Below are 23,797 nucleotides of genomic sequence, written 5' to 3'. Positions count from 1 at the left end.
ATGAAAATTTTGTCCTGGAATGTCCAGGGATTTGGTAACAAATATACCAGACAACACCTGAGAGAGTTAATCAGATCAAATGACCCAGACATTATATTTTTGAGTGAAACCAAAACCATGAATTTGAAAATGGAAAATTTTTCTCACTCATATAATTATATGAACTATCACTATGTCAATCCAATTGGAGCCCCGGGTGGTTTGTTCTTGCTGTGGAAAGATGGAATCCATATTGATCTAGTTGATATGAACCTTAACTTCATTACTGTCTTAGTGAATATGGATTCTAGAAGTGGTTACACATTCTTAAATTGTATGTATGGAGCTATAGATGATGTAGGATAGGAAAGACAGTGGGATTATCTTGATAATCTAGCAAATAGATATAATTGTCCTTGGATTGTCCTTGGGGATTTGAATTTTATTACGAGACAAGAGGAAAAAGTTGGTGGAAACTTCATTCCTCAAAGTCAGTTGGATGATGTTAAAAATCACCTAGATCGGTTAGGACTTTTTGACCTCTCTTACATAGGTAACCCTTTTACCTGGAGTAACCATAGGAATGGTGATTTTCTAATTCTGCAAAGGCTTGATAGGGATCTAGTTAATCAAACCTGGTTTGACTTTTTCCCTAAAGCTATTGTTTATCACTTGATAAATCTAGCTAGTGATCATGTTCCAATTCTTCTTGTCACATCTAGGGAGGATAATAACTTTAGGAGGCTACTAAGGTTTAATAGGTGTTAGTTCAGTGACAATAGTTGTAAAGACGTTATAGTGAGAAATTGGAAAACTAGTGAGAATGGGTCTAAAGCCTATAAACACACTAAATGCTTACATAATGTCAAAGTGGATCTTAGGCAATGGAATATGAATTCTTTTGGGAACTTTCAAACACACATAAATAACATCCAAAAAAATTAGATGATATCTCCAACAATATGCATGATTCTGTTAATACTTTTTTGAAAGAAAGCTTGGAAGAGGCCTTGAAATATTGGTATAGTGTGAGACAGGATTACTATATGCAAAGGTCCAGGGATTATATTTTAACTTTTGATGATAAAAATACAAAGTACTTTCATGATAAGGTTAAATTTAGAAAAACAAGAACACAAATTAAGTGTTTGAAAAGAAACATAGGAATTTGGATGACTGAGAAGAGCATGATAGCAACTGAACTTAGAGACCATTTTAGTAATATGAGTAGATCTACTAATCCTCCTAGTGATAGTAGTTTCCTTGATGTTCTGGTGCCCTGTATTACAGCTGAGGAAAATGAATTCCTAATTCATCCTATACTGATGAGGAAATAAAGTCCATTGTCTGGAAAATGCAGCCATGGACTAGCCCTGGTCCAGATGGTTACCCTCCTGGATTCTATCAGAAAATATGGGAGACAGCAGGACCTGATACAATTGCTATGTTAAAAATCTTTTTCCATTTTGGCCATTTACTTAAGCAGATGAACCATAATTTCATTTCTCTTATACCTAAGAATAATGCTCCTAAAACACCTGCTGACTTTATGCCTATAAGTTTGAGCAATGTAATCTACAAGATAATCTCTAAGATTTTAGCTAGTAGACTCAAAATTGTCATGGATAAATTTATTAGCCCATATCAAGCAGTTTTTCTGTCTTCTAGGAAAATGACAGATAATATTATTATTTCTCATGAACTTGTAGATACTACGAAGAAGAATAGAACCAAATCAGGATTAATGGCTATTAAACTTGACATATCTAAGGATTTTGATACGATTGAATGGAAGTTTTTGATTGATATTTTGAAAAAACTTGGATTTCATGAACATAGGTTTTATCTTATACAACAATGTGTGTCTACAGTCTCTATTTCTATCTTGCTAAATGGTTGTCCTGGTGAAGTTTATTATCCTACTAGGGGTCTTAGACAGGGAGACCCCTTGTCCCCATATTTGTTCATCATTTGTATAGATGTCTTATCTAAAATGCTTATTGATGCAGAGAGGAAGAATGATATCCAAGGTATTAAAGTCACCAAAATTAGTCCTTCTGTGAGTCATTTATTTTTTGTTGATGATTGTCTTGTGTTTACCAAGGCTACTGTCAAGGGGGCTAGGAACCTAGAATCTATGCTAGATAAATTCAGTAAGTACTCTGGCCAAGCTATAAATTTTGAGAAATCAGGGATAGCTTTTAGCCCAAAAACTGAACCTAGAAATAAATATCAGATACTTTCTATCCTTAAGATTAAAAACCTAGGACTGGCTGACAAGTACTTAGGGGTCCCATTGCTTATGCAGAGAAACAAAATGGATTCATTCAAACACTTAGAAGAATCTTGTGAAGAAAGACTAGACACTTGGCAAGGTAAGTACATAAACCAACCAGGAAGGATTGTTCTTATAAAATCAACTTTAGGTACTTTAGCTTCACAATACTTATCTGTGTTTCCCATGCCAAAAAACATGAAAAATAGGTTGGATGCTATTTAGAGGAAGTTCTTTTGGAACAAAAAAGGTTCTGCTAGGGGAGGATACATTTGGAGTTGGGATAATATATCTAAACCTATTGAGCTAGGTGGTCTTAATATAAGAAAAACTGAGTACCTTAATACTGCTCTCCTGGAAAAGTTTACTTGGAGAATGTTAACTGAACCAGATGATCTTTGGGTTCAAATTCTCAGTCATAAATATTTTCCTAATTCTAATCCTCTTCATGTTGTTGGCACAAAGTCAGTTTCTTGGGTTTGGAAGGGCATTTGTAGAGGTCTTGAGCTAATCAGGAAACACTATTGTTAGGAGGTTGGGGATGGTTCTTCCATTGAAATTTGGAAGGACAGATGGGTACCAAGTAAAGATACTTTACTGAGTAGTACTTTTGCTTCTAATGGTATGAAAACTGTTAATCAATTGTTGGTACAGGGAACAGGTGAGTGGAAAGTAGACACTTTAAACTGTCTATTTGATAGGGAAACTGTCACTGAAATTTGTAAGATAAGAGTCCCATTCTATGGTAAGGATATCCTCAGATGGTCTCCAACTCATAATGGTCTTTTTAGTGTTAAATCTGTTTATAAATGCATTCTGCATGATCTGAATGGTACTGAAACTAGCTCTTTACCTTGGAAAGCTTTGTGGATTTAAATCTCCCACAAAAAGTAAAACATCTTTTATGACAATGTCTTAATGATTGTGTTTCGTGAGAAGTAATATTGGTAGGTTTATGTCTTCAATACCTAGTGAATGCCCTTTATGTCAGCATGTTATTGAAACAGCCAACCATCTTTTTGTTGAATGTGAAGTGACTAAAAGATTATGGTTTGCTCTTGATGCTAACATTGCAGGAAGTATTGCTAATACTAACTTGCAAGATTGGATTACTAGCTGGTTTCAAACTAGTAATGCATCAGGAACTGATCATGACAAATATGTCCAGTTTGCTAGCTTTGCAATCTGGCAGATCTGGAAACTGAGGTGCTCTGTGGTATTTGACAATGGAGCAGTTCAAACTGTTAAATTAATGGCCTAGGTTAATAAGGATTTATCTGAATGGAGTGAAAATTCCATGACATGGAGAAGTCACATCGTTAGGCAATCTAGAAATGTGATTCCCTGGCAACTGCTAGACTTCGGATATCACAAGATAAACTTTGATGGTGCTTTTATGAAGTAAAATAAACATATGGGTATTGGTATGATGATATTTTCAATGCAGAGCAATGGGGAGGAGCACAATCAATTTCAGGACTAGTTCAAGATGAGGAGCAAGCTGAGGTCTTAGCAGCACTGGCAGCAATCAAGTGGGCAAAAGCTTCAGCTGTGGAAAAACTGCGTTTGGAAGGAGACTGTCTAAATTTAGTTGATGCAATAAATGGAGATGTAGGCAAAGTCAGATGGACAAATAATAATGTTATTCAAGACTGTAATACACATTTTTGCACAGACAGTCAAATGAAGTGGCAAATTGTTTATCAAACAAGTCTAGAAGTGCTAGATTAGATCATTGCTAAAATGTAGACTTTACTTCTTGGTTGAAATCTCTAATTAGAGAAGAACTGAATGTAGCCTTACATTAAACCTTTAATGAATTTCCTTTCTTATTAAAAAAAAAGAAGATTTGTGTGAGACAATCATTTGATGTTAACTTGGGAAGTTTCATATTGATCAATTAATCACTTGAAAATTACTTGAAGGTAGCGGTATGTGTAAGATTACCATTGTTGTCTTCCAAGATTGTTTTAAGGATTAAATGAGAGTTTTAGAAATACTACCAATGGATGGATACAACATAGTATGCGTACCTAGTCACTACACCATTTTAAGGTATTAACAACTCATATTAGCAACATCGCCAGTACCGTTGCTAATTTTCGCGACGGCAGCCTGATGTTGCTAATTTTGCAACCGCAAAATTTCAGTTGCGAATAGCAACTGCTGGGTGTTCAAGCATGCGAAATGGGCGTGTGGCAGGGAACACTAGGAGTAGTTTTTACGCCCAAGTCAAACTTCAGTCAAGTATTCTGCTTTTTTTTTCCACCTATATCCTATGCCTTACCGAGTTTTCCTTCTCATTTTTTCTGCGCCGCAGAACTCATCTCTTTTTCATCTCCTCTCCATAAAACTGAAGCCCTGATGAACTTCATCTCTTTCAATCTGAATCCACTAAAATCAACAACCAGGTTACTTAAAACCCTAAGAAGACGATCCCACTTCGTGCTTCTCTTTCGCCTCCACCTTCTCACTTTCTTGTTCTTATCTTTCTCCCCCCCCCTTGTCACTTTTTTCTGATTTTCTTTCGAGAATCATAAATCATCAACATCATCATTTACTCTTTGGAGAACCCACCACCATTAGCAGCACCATCAACAACATCATATTCTCATGATTTCTTTCTCTCTCTCAACCGAAGACTCTAACTCTTCCAACAGAGGAGGTAATAATCAGATATTGTTTTTGATTTTTTTCTCCAGATTTATCTGATTCGTATTTTTTTTTTTTTTTGTGATTGATGGGTGTAACTTGTTTTTGTATGATTTATTTTATTCATGATCATCAAGTTCTTTTATGACTACGGATCTAGGTTTTCATAGATTTAGAAAAAAATAAAATTGTTTCACTCGTTTCTAGGGTGGTTCTGGAATTAAAGTTTCGATTGGATTTAATTTCTAATGGCTTAATTTGTTTTTACCAAACTCAAATTAGTGTTAATACCAATTTGTTTTTACCGAAAAGTGAAAGTTATAATTCCAATTGTTAGTGTTAATACCAATTGAGGTAGTGATGTTGTAATCTGAACTTCATTTTTTGTTTTACAGACAATGTCATAGTTCCTTTTCATGGGTTTGGTTTTCAGTTTGTGAGTCAAGATTTGAGTTGTTATTGTATTTCTTCACATCTGGCTGCAAAGTTTGCTATATTTTTGGGGTATTTATAAGTAGATTCAACCATTTTGATCTGATATTTACATGGTCCATTTCTATTTGGATTTTGTTCTAATGTATCTTTCTAGAATGTTGGACATCTCTGTTTATAAGTGTTTTTCAGGTACTGGGAGAAGTAGTCCAAAACAGATGTAGTAAGAAAAGTATATTGAGAAAAAAAAAGGGCGTAAAACAAATGTTCTTTGAGATGCTTACAGATTACCTGGTTCTTTGAGATGTTTTTTGAGATGAAAAAAGCAGATATCCCTCTCCCTCTTTCTTTATAAGATTGATTATAATGCACTCTGTATTAGTAATTGATAAGCACTTGTTTTGTTTTTTCAGTTTTGTTAAAATTTGCAGTGGGTAATTAGTAGTATGGATTGCAGCAATAAGGCAGCGTATCAATAAAGATGTAGATGAAGTTAGTATGGCTACACCCTATCACTGAATCTCAAACTCAGCCTTGCTTAGTTTGCTGTTGAATACAACATGTTTTTAAAAATACTTAACAAGTATTTTGTCCTCTGTCTTAACTCTTATGTTTTTTTTTTAGGTATGCGGTATGTTTAGACATCTTAAAATCAGTAGCATTTATAGGTGGTGTGATTGAACAATGTAGACCCTAATGGTAAGAGGGAGGCGGTTCCCATGTCGAGGTATAAGAGCCAACGAAGAGGTACTATTTCCTCCCCTCTTATCTATATCATGATTTAGTCTCCAAAGTATGAGCTGATACTGATTCTCCCTAGAAGGTATAACTTGTTTCGTGAACGTTGATTATATGAGTTATGTAATTCTGGATTTGTTGTGTTTATTAATATGGTATAAATGGGTACTGCAGATGGAAGATTCCACTGTGGAGGTTACTAATGAAAACCTGGAAGCCCAACGACGATTTCAACGTGATGTTTGTTTTGTTCAATTCAATCTCTCTACTGGCTCTGTGATTAGGCATCTATGTTTTTTGCAAGTTATAGAAACACAATAGCATAAGTGAATGATGTGGTTTGCTGCCTGGATTTTATTTTTGTCTAGTTCATTTTAAAATTGTTCGTTAATCAACTAGGAAAGCTAGAGCAAGCAATTGAGCATCTTACAGAGGCAATTATGCTGAACTCAACATCTTCAATTATATATGCAACTAGAGGTAATTTGCGTTTTTAACTTGTTGTTTGCGGGGGGAAAAGCGTTTCTGCTGATTTTGGTAATTTCGTGTGAGTGGGTGAGAAACTTGGTCTAAACCCTAAACAATGTACTGCACGGGAGTACTTTTGATTCGAGAGATCAATATGTACAATCCTGGCCTAAACCAAGAAATGGCCGTTTCAGGCTTGCTTTGGTCACAAAGTGAAGGAAAAAGGTTGGTCTTAGGGAGGAAAGCGAAGAAAGTGTTGAGACCAAAATCGTTGATTCTGGAAGTGTGGTGTTTTGTGACTTGTATCAGAAAATTGGACTGGCTAGCTGAGCGAAAAGCTATCAGGTGATTTCTGGATATGTATTGTTCTCTGACCAAAAACTTGTGTTTGGTGGAAATAGGTGAGACCTATTTATACAAGTCGCAATAAAACGTACCCTGGTCTCGTAGGAAGTGAAAATGGTTGAGTGGTGGAAGAAAAGAGTAACGGATAACTCCTGGAATTGATGTTTCCATAATGAAGGATATGTTTCACCATTAATTCTTGCCATTACTAACCGCCTCGCTTTATGACACTTTCTTGTAACGGGCGTATTGCACGCTGCATGTTGTAAACCGCCAGACCAATACCTTGATGAGATCCCCAGTTTGAGACATGTTTTGATGTCTCGAGTGTTTTCGTGAAAAACATGTATCACTTTGCTACATATGGCAAGTTGAAATTGAGAGGCTTGCTGCAGGTAAATAACATGTGATACTATTAGGCTCGTCTTTGGCTGGTCGCCTAAAACTTGCCACAAGCTCGCCGGATTGGTGGAGAACTTCGATGGCTGAGATCGCATCTCATGAAATAAGGGTAGCCGTTGATTGTGGCTACCTTTTGTTGGCACCTGAAGATGGCGCAATAGCGTTTTGGTGCACGCCAGTAGCAACGCGGCATGGTTGGCATGGCTCGTGCATGCTAGTGGCACTGTGTTGCAAGTGGCTCTTGGCGTAGCCATGGCTATTAATTTTAGGCGGCCGGTCACCTGAAAGTTGCCACAAGTCTGTCAGCTCGGTGGCAAACTTGGATGGCCGAGATTGCATCTCATGAGGAAGGATAGCCGTTGATTATGGCTACCTTCTGTCAGCGCTTGACAACTTTTTCTAAATTAGGGTTTGGTATGCCGAAACCCTAACTAGCGTATATGGCATGCCGTTTGGCATGTGCGCCTGGCATGCGCGTTTGGAAAGTTAGGCATGCCGATTGGCATGTGCGTCTGGCACGCGTGTCTTGACGGGTTTTGCATGCCGATTGGCATGTGCGTCTGGCATGCACGTTTTGGCGGGTTTGGCATGCTGCTTGGCATGTGCGTCTGGCATGCACGTTTGGCGGGTTTGACATGCTGCTTGGCATGTTTGGCATGCCGATTGGCATGTGCATATGGCACACACGTTTGGCGGGTTTGGCATGCTGCTTGGCATGTTTGGCATGCCGATTGGAATGTGCGTCTGGCATGCACGTTTTGGCGGGTTTGGCATGCTGCTTGGCATGTGCGTCTGGCATGCACGTTTGGCGTGTTTGGAATGGTTCTTGGCATGTTTGGCATGCCGATTGGCATATGCGTCTGGCATGCACGTTTTGGCGGGTTTAGCATGCGGCTTGGCATGCTGATTGGCATGTGCGTCTAGCATGCACATTTGGCATGTTGGCGCGGGTTTTTGGAAAACCAACTTAGTATGGCAACCTATTTTATGGCTGCGGCGGGTTTGGAGCAACCTAATTGGTCAATGAAAGTAGGGGGCGGCCAAGCATGGGCGTGGATCAACTTTTAGTGCGCGTGACGGATTTAGAGAGACCTGATTGGTCGATGGGAAGTGGGGCCGGCAAGCTAGTGCGTGGCCATACTTCCAGTGCACTGTGGCGGATTGCCTAGTTTGGCTAAGCATAGTTTCGACCAAGGGGTCTAGTGTGTTGTGCGGGACGCGAAACCCTAATTTTTGCAAGTTAGTCAGGTTTATGAGTTTTTGGTGAGTTATCACAATAATTGACTGGATTTTGTATGCTGCCACAAAAATCCTTATTTACAGAATGCAGTGTGCTTTCCGTCTAATCATTTTTTGCAATGGCCTTAATTTTGGTACTTGGAGGTTCATGCTACTCTGCTTCGAGCGAACACAAATCCGTCATGCCATACCGATATTAAGGGTTATGCCGGGGAACATAGCACAGGAAAGTACTCAGTGAGTCTTGTATTGGTGAGGTGCCGAAATTTACAGTGCATTTCGGATGGTTGCTACATTTGCCAGTCTGGATAAATTTCATGTAAATATATTGAATGGCTCAATAAATATGTTGGTGGAGACGTTAGCACTCACAACACCGTTTCCTTGCAGAGTGACGTTAGATGCAAGGTTTTATGATTTTGACCCTAAGCTAAAAACCACCATCAACATTAAATCCCCGCTTAGCACGTAACAATAGCATTGTTGCGGGGTAAGCATGAGATGGTGACAGACGAGAGTAAAATCGAAAGAGAAAGACGTGAAGAAATTTCCAAGGAAATTCAACTAACTTTTGGTGGAAGGAATGAGGAATTCGTGATCCTTGTGTTGGCGGCTTTTGCATAAATTCGTCTTAGCCGTGGGATGTTGGTGCGAGTGCGGCGTCTTTGGATACTGGTTAGTGAATGGTTCACGGCGCTACTGGCTAGGGCATTGGTTAGGACGTGGTGGGAGTTGGCTTGGGCTGCAGACGACACTCGTCGGGAGCGGAAAAGTTGGCGCTGAGAAGGATGTAGGTGCATCGGCTATCGAGCAGGGAAGATAGCGCTGGAGGATGCAAGATGTTGGTGCTGGCTAGGGACGCAGGCTGTCGGTGTCGGCTTGGACATGGAGCCGTTGGCATTGTTGGCTTTGCTTGACGTGGATCCATTGGCTTGTCTCGGCTCGGGACGCGCGCTTGGAGTGGAAGGATGTCGCTGGATAAGTCATAGAATGATGGGGACTGCTGCTGACTTGGATGCCAAACCCTAATTATCCCGTATAAACAAATATCTAATCCAGTTGGTATCACGCGTTTGAAGCCTTGATTCACGACTGGTAAGAGGGTTTCCTTCTCAGGCTTCATCAATCCGCTGAATATAAGTGGTGATCCTGAATCCTTTGTTCATACAGATCATCGTAAAACCGCGTCCACCCTCTTCACAGGTACCGTCTTGTGTTTTCTTCTCCTAGTCCCCATTTTGTCTTTTTCATCATGTAGATTGCTAGTGCAGACATGGTAACAATTTTTTTTTTTTGTAGCATATAATGGGATCTTCCAGTGACGATCGTACCTATGACTCTTCGGAGAGAAATTTTGAAGTCGAAAAAACCCAGTTTTCTTCTCATGAGGAATCAGACAGAATTTTTTCTCTGTTCCGTGAGGCTGGCGAGATTATACGAGGCATGTCTCTCGCCCATCTATGCAGAGTGCGGATGTGTGTTCAGACTCTCATGGCTTCGATGGACATGGAGGAAAAGTGGAGACATGATGAAGCATCTCAGCGCGTCGGGAGATCTCAGAATAATGAAGCTTCTCTATAACCTAGTGCTAGGGCTGAATGACTCGCCCATCGGTTGAAACGACAGAAGACTGAGTCCATGAAAATTTTAGGCGAGAGCCAGTTTAATTACCTTGTCCATGATGGCATCGTAATCCTCGACTTTGATGCGGACGTACCAGGCCATCCTCAAGAGGATGCTGGAAAAGCTCCTGAGGAAGATGTCGACACGGTTTGCGAAACTGTAGCAGCTTCTGGAGTGTACGCCAAAACTGCTGTCAGGGACGTTGGAGCGACTGCTGAGGATGCCGTTGAGGCGGACGAGGAGGCGTAGGAAACATATGTTGGAGCCATTAGAGAAGTCATGGAAACATACGCTGGAATTGCTGTTGAAACAAACGCCGGACAGGATGTGGAAGTTGCTGCTGCCGAAGCGGCTTCTGGATTGGATGCTGAAATTGCTGCTGTCAAGGTGGCGTCTGGATGGAACGTTTGCTGCCAGAGAGGATGCTGGGTAAAGTGCTTGAAAAAGCTCTGATGGAGGCGTTATTGATCCAGGCATCTGCCATTGACGACCAATTTTTTTTTGTTGCTATTTCTCCTAGGTGTGTAGCCGTTTTTGATATTTCAAGGATTTATTTTCACTTTCTTGTTTTCATGACGGAGTTAGGGTTTCTCCAAGTAACATTCCGTTATTCAGAATTTATGGTTTATCATCTCTGAATGAATTAATAAAACCTTCATACTGAGAAGATCCAAAAACCCTTCATGCAAAAATAAGTTGCTCGCCCCTCCTGGTCATCCAATAAATGGACAGACGCCATACATAAATAGTGTGGATAGAATTTTCCACAGGTACTAGCCAGCCTGTTGTTTTCGCAGCCAATGCTTCCGAACACCGAAATCACCCGTAGCAACTCAAAACAGGGGAAATAACAACAATGGTTAAAGGTTCGTCCGACCTATTTCTTGGCTCTCCCTTGTAGCAGCATTGTTGTCACACATCATGAAAAACAGAGGAGCGTCAGGTGAGATTTGAAGCCGGACATTTTTTAGGAAGATATCTGTTCTGCCACCTGATGATCATCTTCCTTGCATATTCCCTTCTTCAGTATTTTTGAATAGATATTTTTTGTGGTGGTTTGGTTTCTATGGTTTTCAATTGACGGGTAAGGACTCTGTGAGAGTTTGGGTTTACTTGGTATTTTTCCTTTAAGACGGTTTGGGAAAACTTTTTAAGGAAAGATGTTCTTTAATTGAAATTGAAAACTATACTCATGAATGCAAGCGGTGCAATCATTTTAGAGAAGTTACAAACATTGCATGAAAAGGAAAAAATGTTGAAGGAAATGCTGAAAGGAGAGAACGCTGGAGGTGAAGGTAGTACGGCGTTTTAGGTATTGAAGGGTTTGAGCCATCGCGAGTGAATCATCACACCTTCCAATTTGTAGGCATTGATGGGTTTGCAGTAACCATTTAAGATGACATCTGCCACCAGATATGACTCGTCTTTCTTTTCTTTAGGCGGACCGGGTCGAGCGGCTATCTTCACTGTTACATCTCCAACTTCAAACGAGGTCGTCTTGACTACCAAATCTCCAATTTGAAACGGGTTTAGGCGTTGCGCAACCATTTGATTTTTGAGCTCGTCATCTTTGACTGTGATAACTTCCAAATTTTTGGCAAAGTGCTTGAAAGGACCAGCGTCCCATCCACATCTCCTAATGACGCCTGGGTTGATAATCGGACTGAGTCCCCATGCCTAGCCGAGAGGAAAGGTGACTGGGTGCAGAAAGGGTTGTTTAACCAGACTTACTTGTGTTCGGAATTTGCAGATGGACGTCGACGGGATTTCTCCAGGAAATTGAGTTACATTGGTAAGTTGTTGATACCGCAACATGTAATCTTTAAAGTTGGACGGCTTGTTGGAAATTATTTCGGGTATCGACATCGGCAGGGGGAATACTCTTAACTTCGCTTTGTTGCCGTGTACCCATGCGCGACCCAGAATCATGTCATAATATGAGAGTTCTTTGACAACGTGGAATTTTCCATGTGTAGAGTGTCTCCCACCTTAATTTCAAGGTTGATGTAGCCATATGCGTTCATCGCCTCTCCTTTCAAGTTTTTGACCACGTTTGGGGAACGAGTAGCCTCATGTTTCGAAACTTCGAAAGATCTCAGAGTTTTGATGGAACCGATGTTGAAGTCAGAGGCCACATCGATTAATGTGTTGTCGAGCTCGGCGTCCCTCAGATAGACCGTGGCCATCAGTCTCCAGTTATATTTTCCAGCACCGCTTCCCGAGAGAGTTTGGGGTTCTGGCGTGGTTTCTTCAATAGGAAAGAGTCGCTTGCCCGATACAACATGATTAAGGGATGTGAAGATATCTTGACGCCGTGTCTCAGAGAGATAGAGAAATTCGCACACATGCTTCATCATGAATTGCATAGTTTCGTGTACAGAGTTCCCAGAGACCATGCAACTCCTGACTGGAAGTGGATCTCTGTGAACTCTTTCATTGTCCAGTCGAAGTTCCCCTGCTTCTATCTTTTCTTTGAAGATATGCTTTAGATTATTGCATTCACTGGTCGGGTGGTGGACAAATCTGTGGTAGCGGCAATATTTGGGGTGTGCCATTTCCACTTCGGTTGGTGGGCGTCTGGTAGGAGGTAGCATGATGGTGTCGTCTTGTATCAGAAAATTGGACTGGATAGCTGAGTGGAAAGCTATCAGGTGATTTCTGGATATGTATTGTTCTCTGACCAAAAAATTGTGTTTGGTGGAAATAGGTGAGACCTATTTATACAAGTCGCAATAAAACGTAACCTGGACTCGTAGGAAGTGAAAACGGTTGAGTGGTGGAAGAAAAGAGTAACGGGTAACGCCTGGAATTGATGTTTCCATAATGAAGGATATTTTTCACCATTACTTCTTGCCATTACTAACCTCCTCGCTTTATGACACTTTCTTCTAACGGGCGTATTGCACGCTGCACGCTGTAAACCACCAGACCAATACCCTGATGAGTATCCCCCAGTTTATGACATGTTTTGATGTCTCGAGTGTTCTCGTGGAAAACATGTAGCACTTTGCTACGTGTGGCAAGTTGAAATTGAGAGGCTTTCCGCAGGTAAATAACATGTGATGCTGTTAGGCTCGTCTTTGGTTGATCGCCTAAAACTTTCCACAAGCTCGCCTGCTTGGTGGCGAACTTCGATGGCTGAGATCGCATCTTATGAAATAAGGGTAGCCGTTGATTTTGGATACCTTGTGTTGGCGCCTGAAGATGGCGCATTGGCGTTTTGGTGCACGCCAGTAGCAATGCGGCATGGATGGCATGGCTCGTGCATGCCAGTGGCACGGTGGTGAAAGTGGCACTTGGCGTAGCCATGGCCATTAATTTTAGGCGGCTGGTCACCTGAAAGTTTCCACAAGTATGTCAGCTCGGTGGTGAACTTGGATGGATGAGATTGCATCTCATGAGGAAGGATAGCTGTTGATTATGGATACCTTCTATCGGCGCCTGACACCTTTGTCTAAATTAGGTTTTGGTATGCCGAAACCCTAACTAGCGTATATGGCATGTCTTTTGGCATGAGCGCCTGGCATGCGTGTTTGGCAAGTTAGGCATGCCGATTGACATGTGCGTATGTCACGCGTGTCTTGGCGGGTTTGGCATGCTGCTTGGCATGTTTGGCATGCCGATTGGCATGTGCGTATGGCATGCACGTTTGGCGGGTTTGGCATGCTGCTTAGCATGTTTGGAATGCCGATTGGCATGTGCGTCTGGCACGCACGTTTGGCGGGTTTGGCATGCCGATTGGCATGTGCGTCTGGCATGCACGTTTTGGCGGGTTTGGCATGCTGCTTGGTATGTTTGGCATGTGCGTCTGGCATGCACATTTGGCGTGTTGGCGCGGGTTTTTGGAAAACCAACTTAGTATGGTAACCTCTTTTCAGGCTGCGGCGGGTTTGGAGCAACATAATTTGTCAATGAAAGTACGGGGCTGGCCAAGCATGGGCGTGGCTCCTCTTTTAGTACGCATGACGGCTTTAGAGAGACCTGATTGGTCGATGAGAAGTGGGGACGGCAAGCTAGGGCGTGGCCACAATTCCATTGCGCTGTGGCGGATTGCCTAGTTTGGCTAAGCATAGTTTCGACCAAGGGGTCTAGTGTGTTGCGCGGGCCGCAAAACCCTAATTTTTGCAAGTTAGTCGGTTTTATGAGTTTTTGGTGAGTTATCAAAATAATTGGCTGGATTTTGTATGCTGCCATAAAAATCCTTATTTACAGAATGCAGTGTGCTTTCCGTCTGAGCATTTTTTGCAATGGCCTTAATTTTGGTACTTGGAGGATCATGCTACTCTGTTGCGAGCGAATACAAATCCGTCATGCCATACCGATATTAAGGGTTCTGCCGGGGAACATATCACAGGAAAGTACTCAGTGAGTCTTGTATTGGTGAGATGCCGAAATTTACAGAGCATTTGGGATGGTTACTACATTCGCCAGTCTAGACAAATTTCATGTAAATATATTGAATGGCTCAATAAATATGTTGGTGGAGAGGTTAGCACTCACAGCACCGTTTCCTTACAGAGTGACGTCAGATGCAAGGTTTTACGATTTTGACTCAAAGCTAAAAACTACCGTCAACACTTGTGTTCTAAATCATGTTACTTTATGCATCTGTTGGACATAAAAAATAACCTGGTATAATTTTATTTCATTTTTGAATTTTTAAAGGAAGAGCCTCCTTTTATATCTGAAGAAATTGAAGAAATCATACAAGAAAATCTAGTTCTTCATTTTCACTGGATGTGCATAAGACCACAAAACACTTCAAATATTTCCAGGTGACTCCTCATTTTCATATCCTACTATGCATATGCATAGTACATTGCATATTTTAGTAGACATTCAATCCTTTAATTGTGCAGAATTGTTTATGGACATCCTAGTTTCTAGGTCTTAATTAGTTCTATATTAAAAAATGGAGAACATATTTTATATCATTGGATTCCCTATTAACAAAATTATTTTCCTCTTGTTTTTCTTTTCTTGTTGTCACCTTATAACGGTAACTATGGTGATTATGTGATACTTGTAACTTTAAAAGAATTTCACCGCAGACAGGTTATATGACATTCATAAATAAGCAGCACTACTTGGGCTATTGGTTAACCCCATACTCTTCTGATGGTCTGTTCTTTTATCATCAACTAACGTAACATTATTGTTGGCTGCAGACATAAAATAATCGAAATCTAGTATTTAGTGTTTTGTTTCCGACCTTAGTACTGAAACATCAAATTGTCTATTATGCAGGTATTTGGGCTTAAGTCAAAAAGCAGTACTCTGGTGATATTTTAGAAGCAGATGAAATCTTTTCCGAGGAGATTGGTTATGAAAGCGGAGTCTGGTGATACTTATGGTGATATTTAGTCTTTCTTTCCCTATTTTTCAATGCCTCTGTCAATTGACACAAACTAGGTTACCCATCCATTTATAAACATCAACATAGATGGAATATTGTATGTCAGTCACAACATACATAAGTTTACTTGTGTATATTTATTTCAATTGAAGAATCCTTTCTTTAATAATAATATTATCTAGTGGTGATTCTCAACTACATTTGTATCAGTTTTGTATTGCCATTGTAGTTTGTATATCTGTGTGGATGTTGAATATGGGGAATTGGGTAATTGCAGGGGGGGAAATGTGGGGGCAATGAATTTTGACTAGGTCAATAAAAAGAGACTTGACCTTTTTTTGTGTGGTTGCAAAAGATTAGCAACCTCAGTCTTCTGTTTCTAAATTAGAACCAGACCAACAATATCTAGTTCCAGGTAAGGGTATTCCTGTAATTAGCAACAAGTTAGCAACAACAAGATGTTGTTGATAATAAAAAATTCGCAACGCCAAGCGCTGTTGCGAATGTCCGTTGCTGACCGAGATTCGCAACAAATCTTATGTCGTTGCTAAAAATTGCGCCACCGTGTTTACAACATCGAAAGCCTGTTGTGACCCCGTTTAGCAACATCTATGACAAGTTGCTAATACCTTAAAATGGTGTATTGAGTATGCGAACTGTGAAGTACTAGTTCAGGTCCGAAACTCTTTTTTGCGAACTGTGTTTGGGAACGGGTTTACCTGTGAAAGGTACGGAACTGTGATTTGAAAATAGTGATTGCAAACAGCAATACTAGGCAAGTCCGAAACTTTGGTTCGCGTGCTCATAGTTTGCGAACACAGTGGTTAGGTTCTAAAATCGGTAAGTATGACAACTCATACTCATGAACTCAGGTTCGTTTGCGAACTCAGTTTGCGAACTAAAGTCGCTGGAACTTTAATAATTTAAGGTATGCGATCTTGCTTTGCAAACCATGGCATTATGTTCATGAATTGGTTCTTGTATAAGTAGTTTGTACAGTTACAAACCAAATCGAATATGCTTCAAATTTTTCATGGATATTTTCTATGAGATAGTGAACATTTGAACAACTCTCTTTAAGAACATTTAGATTCATTTGATTATCTATCTGTAGATGGGGCAAAACGATTTGCTGGTTTTTAAGGAATTGAGGAGACGACCGTGCGGAGGATACTCCTCGAACCGAGCAAACTGCTTAACCTCACATAGATGCACTGCAAAAAGGGAGTGCTTAAATTCGAGAGATCAATCTATAAGAATCCGTCCTAAACCAAGACAATGGTCGTTCCAGAGTCAATTCGGTCACAAGAGTGGATGGGTCGATCTGCAGGAGGGAAGCTGAGAAATGTGAGAGATCAATGGTGGTCGATTGTAGGTGTGTTGTGTATTCTGCGTGAAGAAATAAGACCTGATTGATTGAATTTTGCTCTGTCGAGAGTAATTGCTCGCACGTTGAGTTCTTAATCCCTTGTTGTCTTTTGAAGAAAGATTGTTTTTTATTTCAATCATGATTCAGAGACTTATTTATATTGCAAGATTGTAGACACCTTGATCCCATGAAGTGTGACAATTGCTGGAGTCAAAGAATGGGGAAGTGGAAATCGTGTTAAAACTAGTAGCTCATCGTGCGGAGACTTGGTTGATTTTATACCCACTACTTTTCTAACTCCTCTAACTGCTTGCACGACTTGATCACATTCTCATCGTGTGTATGAACACACGTGTCGTAGATCGCCAGACCAAAACCCTAGTTGATATCCCCCCATGTGACACGATTGATGTCTCGTGATTGTGGAGCCTGCAAGGCAGATATGTATTAGTTATTCAGTTGTTGACTTTATGAGACGATAAGTCTTTGCATTGCTGAGTCGAACGTGATTTGTAAATGTTCTAGGACCCATGAATTGAACGTGTATGTTGAGACAGAAGTATAATTGTCGAATAAATGTTAATAGTTAAGGTGAGAAAATATTGCTCATTTGATGAAATTTTTGAATATTGATAATTGAATCAATATTCCTTAGCCTGAGCAAATATTGCTCATTTGAGCAAATGTTGCTCGTTTGATGAATTATTGGTAGCGGGACCAAATAAAATATTAATTTAAAATACTGGCAACTGGACCGAGTATACTTAATTAAAATGTTGATCACGGGATCAACGTAAAATTACTAGTGTTTGAATCTGCCCAGAATTATGCTTTGCAGAGCCTTGGATTCGAAACCCTAATTTTGATCAATTGATGATTTATTGAGAATCAACCATGGAGTGAAGGAGGAACCGGATACATGGGATGATGGACCGGCCATGTAATTCCCAGATGCTCGAGTGAGCAAATACCAAAGTCTCTTGAAGACCAGTTGGTGAAAGGATGATTAAATGCTAGTTTAATCATTTATTAAAATGATGCTCGTCTGAGCCTTAGGTGATAAAACCTAATTATGAAGAGATGAGGGACCGACCAAGGGGTCATGGAACTGGCCCTGGTTGGTCATGGGATCGACTGACGATCATTTGATGAAATTCTAAGTTGTTTGGAAGGGATTGAACCTAATATGAACAAATTAGGTCAAATTATGAAAATATGTGGGACCGGCTTCTTGCAAGCCAAAGGGCCAACCTTGGTCGGTCAAGGTAATATTCCCATGTCACCAAAATGTTCGTGTTTGAGTCCCGAGAATTTTGATATTTTTTGATGCACGTTTGAGCAACATTTGAGAAAATATGAAGAGATCAGGGTTTTTCTCAAACTGAGGAACTTCATAAGATGAAGGAAATAATAATAAAATAAGTAATCATAAAGTGTGGGACCGTCTATGACTAGGGCATGGCCGGCCGACAAATAAGCCCGGTCTCATGGAACATTTCCTAATTTTATATTATTTTCATGATTTGAAGGAAATATCATGAAATCAAGGAGTTTATTGAAACAAAGGAGTTTCCTTAAAGTGAAGGAAATATCATGAAATTACAAGACTGAGCATGCTATGGATTATTTGAAGGAAATACCAATTGCTGGACTACATCAAACTATTGGTCCCAGACAGTTCCGTGCTGTCACTCAATACAGACTAGGAATCCCACTCTTCCCCTAGGAAAGCATTTGTGCAATCTGTAAGCGGCACATGGATGTTTTCGGTGATCACCCAGTCCATTGCGCAAGTAAAGTTGGGGGTAAATTTCGTCATGATTTAGTAACGTGTTGATGGATATATGCTACAAGGAAAGTGTTACTGCCAGGAAGAAGTATCAATGGGCTTCTTGTCAGATCAGAATGTTCCTTTGAAACCCGCAGACATAATGGTGTACAACTGGGAGAATGGCCGTGATACATGTTTTGACATCACGGGGACCTCGCCGTTTTCCGGAAATGGGACTCGAAGCTTCACTTCAGGTCATGCTATTTCTATAGATGTTGCTCGTAAAATACTAAATATTTGGATATATGTACCATACACGGTTATGGATTTAGCGTTTTGGCTTTTACTACATTGGGTGAGTTGGGCGATGATTTTATTGTCTTATTGAAGAGATTGACGAATTGTTTAGCTAGTTGCAATGCTAATAGCAAATTAGGTAGTTCTCTTTTTCAAAGGGTAGGGTTGGCTATCCAGAAAGGCTTCGGGGCACAACTTGTTGCCCGGCTTCCCACCATTTCTGTGTAAATTCCTTTATCTTATGAATAAAGTTTTATTTTGTTAAAAAAGAAGAAGAAGAGAGGATTATTATACCGTCACTACCCACCCTTTTACGCACATATATTTTCAATCAACAACACTCCTTTGTTTCCCCATCGTTTGTGCTATCTTTTGATATCTTTCTTGTGCTGAAACGAATACCACTTCCAAATCCTTTATATGGTTATTGTAGTTATTTTGATGTTGCAATGCTGAGAACCAGACGTTCATCGTCTTCACAAGATCAACCCTCAGACACTGATGACACCGATCAATTTATCCTCTATGAAGAATCATCAGACAGTGCGATGGCCCATTGCCCTTTCAAGGGTTTTGATGAATGTCAGGATGGCTGCAATGGAAGAGGATACGCTAAGACATCAATCCTTCGGCATATTAAGGATCAACATTGTCCTTCTCAAGAACGTTTAATGACTTGTAAAGAGAGGATTCGTACTCACGCTGGAGTATATCTGGCATGGGAAAGACTTATTACCCTTCTGCAAATGTGGTTGTGTGGAGATTGCATGAAAGTGCAGTCATGGAAGATACCCTGTCGTCCTCACCACGGTACCATCTTAACAGGCCCTTTCAGTGGTAGACACGCTGATTTCTTGATACATGGAATCAACAAACCAATGGCAGACCCTGCACCTGCAGTGGCCAACGATACTGCAATTTCTGATGAAAAAATTGGGCTCTCCCTGGAACTACTTGATATAGTTTATCAGAAGCATATTACAACAACTGCCAGCATACCCCCTCCATGTAGATTTCTTTTCTCCAGGACCTTGAAAGCTTCCTTGGATAGAGTGCTTGCTCATCCAGGTGTGATATACCCTTGGCTTCAATTACTGTTGTTACCAATTTGCACACTCAATCTTTACATACCCAACATTGAAGCAAGATCAGCTCACTAATATTGATTGGATTCTCTTATATTGCGACACAGAAGAAGCTACAAATTGCTGCGATCAATCAAGCTTTGGTGGAATGGGGTCAACCAAACGGATGTGCTAACATTGTCTAGCGTATATTAGAGCTTTCTCTGCAGAATCAACAAAGTCAGCAAAACCGTAAACAGTCTCCTAAGAAACAGAAAACTAATGTGGAGGCCTGTCAAAAGAAACTCAGCTTCGGCCATTATACTGCTGCCATACGCATTCTGTTCCCACGGCGTTGCTCCATCCAACACAGACACCCTCCGAGAACTACAGCAGAAACACCCTCCTGCACGGCCTCCCATTATTCCATCTGACAATCCAGCCGCTGCTGTTGTATCGGTCGATGTTCAGGCAATAGTGAAAGCGCTAAAGAGTTTTCCGAAAGGTATGTCTTGTGGGCTAGATGGTCTTCGTGCTCAGAATTTTTTGGATGTGATGAGCGGTGCTGCTGCTGCAGTGGCAGACGATCTTCTTGCATCTATTACTGGTGTTATTAATTTGTGGTTTGCTGGACAATGCCTACCTGATTTAGGAGAGTACATTGCCAGTGCACCTTTAACCCCTCTTCTCAAACCTGGGGGTGGTCTTCGTCCTATCACCGTGGGTACCATTTGGCATCGTCTATGCTCCAAGCTGGATGCTTCCGTCATGCTAAAAGATATGAGAGCATAACTTGGCAACCATAAATTTGGAGTGGGAATTTCTTGCGGAGGTGAGGGTATTCTACACTCAGCAAATCGTCTGCTGGAATTAAAAGGTACCTGTGATACTATGACTATGTTACTTATTGATTTCACAAACACATTCAACATAGTAAATAGAACTGTCATGATCAATGAAGTGCGATCCAGGTGTCCTAGTATTTCGAAGTGCATGGAGTCTTGCTATGCACGCCCGACCAAATTGTACTATAACGAATTTACATTGTCATCTTACCAAGGAGTTCAACAAGGAGACCCCCCCCAGGTCCCCTCCTCTTTTCCTTGGTTCTACACCCACTCGTGGAGAACATTGCACGACAATGTAGATTGGATCTCCACGCATGGTACTTAGACGATGGAACGTTAGCTGGAGATACCATTGAGGTTTCCAAAGCCTTACAGCTCATACGTGAAGAAGGACCAGCAAGAGGACTGTGCTTAAATCTCCGGAAAACTGAAATCTTCTGGCCACATACTGACCCAAGAAGTGTCGTTGTTTTCCCACCTGAAATTGGCAGACCTTATGAAGGTGTCCGTCTACTTGGAGGCCCGGTAAGTCTCATAGATAAATTCTGCAGTGACTCTATCTCAGCTCGCGTCTCAAAAACCATTCACCTGATGGAATGTGTTAAGAAAATTAAAGATCCACAAGCAAAGCTGTTACTTTTTTGAAATTGTGCCGGCGTTTCGAAACTGTACTTCACAATGAGAACTACCCGTCCACAAATCTTGCTGCCAGCACAAACTCAATTTGATGAACATCTTCTTCAATACATGTGTTATTTGATTACAAGTGATGGCGCAGGTTTTGGACAACTTCAACAACGTATTGATACTCTTCCAATCAAAGACGGCGGACTAGGAATATATACAGTAAAGGACACAGTTCAATATGGATACTTAGCATCCTATTTACAAACAAGACACCTTCAGAACACCATTCTACAGGGTACCGTGGAACCCATCCATCACTTTCAGTTTGCACTTGATTAATACATAAGTGTATGTGGTCTTTCTCCTTCATCTTTCAACCTCAGTGACGTCGCCCCACAGCTTATGCACCTTTTGGCGATCAGTTACTACGAAGATATCATGAAGGAAATTCCGTCCACCTATGTACTGTACGAGCGCGAATCCATCTTATGGCAGTGCAACAGGAAACCACATGCATAGGATTATCTTAAATCTATCCCTGTCAGAGGCCTCAACTAGACTATAGGGTCGCGGAAGTTCAAGTCCGTCCTTAAATACCGTTTAGGTATACCTCTCTTTGACGCTGATAGCACTTGCCCATGTTGTAAAAGAGCTATGAATTGCTTCGGCGACCACGCTATTCACTGTGCAAGCGAGGTGGGTCTAAAGTACCGTAATGATATGGTGAGAGACCTTTTGATCGATTTGTGTTATAAAGTTGGAGTTGCAGCCAGAAAAGAAGCGTCACTGGGTCTTATTTATGATAGGAGTATCCCTCTCAAAACGACGGATATCATGGTGTACAACTGGGAGAATGTTCAAGACATTTATTTTGATGTCACCGGTGTTTCACCATTCTCCAAAGGTGAAAATCGCGCTTTCACTCTTGGACATGCTATCTCTGCTGATATTACCCGTAAACGCAACAAGTACGCCGAACTATGTTCTTCCCATGGATATGGTTTTGGTGTTTTATATTTTTCCACTTTAGGGGAACTCAGTGAGGACTTTATTATCCTATTGAAAAGATTGAAAAACTGTATGGCTAGTCATGATGTTAACAGTAACTTAGGCAGTTTTCTTTTTCATAGGTTGAGTATCGTTATTCAGAAAGCCATCTGGGCGTAACTTGTTGCACGTCTCCCGGCCAAATCTTTGTAAACTACTATTAGTTTTCTATCTTAATAAAAGCCTTTCTGGCCCTCTTTCATAATAATAATAATAATACCGTGACATCAAAATAAATGTCTTGCCCTCTTTCTATGGCAGTGCAACAAGAAAGCACACGCACAAGACTACCTTAAGGCTGTTCCCATTCAGGGTCTGAATCAGTCCATTGGGCCGCGTCAATTCAGGGCAGTGCTACAATACCGTCTTGGGATTCCTCTTTTCGACGACGATAGCATTTGTTCTTGCTGCAAAAGAGCCATGGATCGGTTCGGGGATCACGCCATCCACTGTGCTAGTGAGGTTGGTCTGAAATATCGACACGATATGGTAAGAGATCTCTTTGAGGAATTATGTTACAAAGCTGGAGTTGCAGCAAGGAAAGAAGTCGCACTTGGCCTCACAACAAACAGGAACACTCCTCTCAAACCAGCAGATATCATGGTCTATAATTGGGAAAATGGATGCGACATATGTTTCGACGTCACGGGCGTCTCCCCATTTTCTAAAGAGGGTAACCGAAGTTTCACCCCAGGATATGCTATTTCAGCCGCTATTACCCGCAAGCGTAACAAGTATGCTGATATATGTTCCGCTCATGGGTACAGTTTCGGTGTGTTAGCATTTTCAACCTTAGGGGAAATAGGAGACGACGTCATTGATTTCGTGAAGAGATTGAAGAACTGTATGGAAGATCACGATGTGAATAATCATCTAGGCAGTATTCTATTTCATAGGCTAGGTATTATTATTCAGAAAGGTGTTGGTGCGCAAATTGTTGCGCGACTCCCAACCAAGTCATTGTAGTTTTCTCTTTTGGTTTGCTTAATAAATGACTCAGTGGCCCCCTTTCATAATAATAATAATAATAATAATAACTGAAGAGAGAGAAAGTCCGGCGAATTGGGGGCGATTTGCAGGCGACTGAAAACCTGCAACTTCTACTCCCTTTGTTCTGTGCATCAATCCATTGTTTTCCTTCTTTTTCTTCAGTTTTATTAGGATTTATTATTCTGGAGGCCTCTTCTGTAATGTTGCTTCATCCTCGAGCTTTCATTGGAAACCCTGATAGTTACTGGCAGTTATCTTCATGGTTTTGACACATT

At 40.8% G+C, this 23,797-nt stretch overlaps 1 long non-coding RNA gene across 1 annotated transcript; it reads left to right on the top strand.

The window, feature by feature from the left end:
- The first annotated feature begins 4,575 nt into the window (after positions 1-4,575).
- On the top strand, positions 4,576-6,573 carry LOC113287162. The gene is made up of 4 exons (XR_003329772.1): positions 4,576-4,919; positions 5,752-5,830; positions 5,963-6,085; positions 6,251-6,573. It is a non-coding gene; the product is annotated as an uncharacterized LOC113287162 (long non-coding RNA).
- Positions 6,574-23,797: the final 17,224 nt, after the last annotated feature.

Source organism: Papaver somniferum, chromosome 6, assembly GCF_003573695.1.
Source record: "Papaver somniferum cultivar HN1 chromosome 6, ASM357369v1, whole genome shotgun sequence".
Classification (NCBI taxonomy): Eukaryota; Viridiplantae; Streptophyta; class Magnoliopsida; order Ranunculales; family Papaveraceae; genus Papaver; species Papaver somniferum.
Note: the sequence above shows the minus strand (reverse complement) of the source record. Positions and strands in the feature narration are given on the sequence as shown.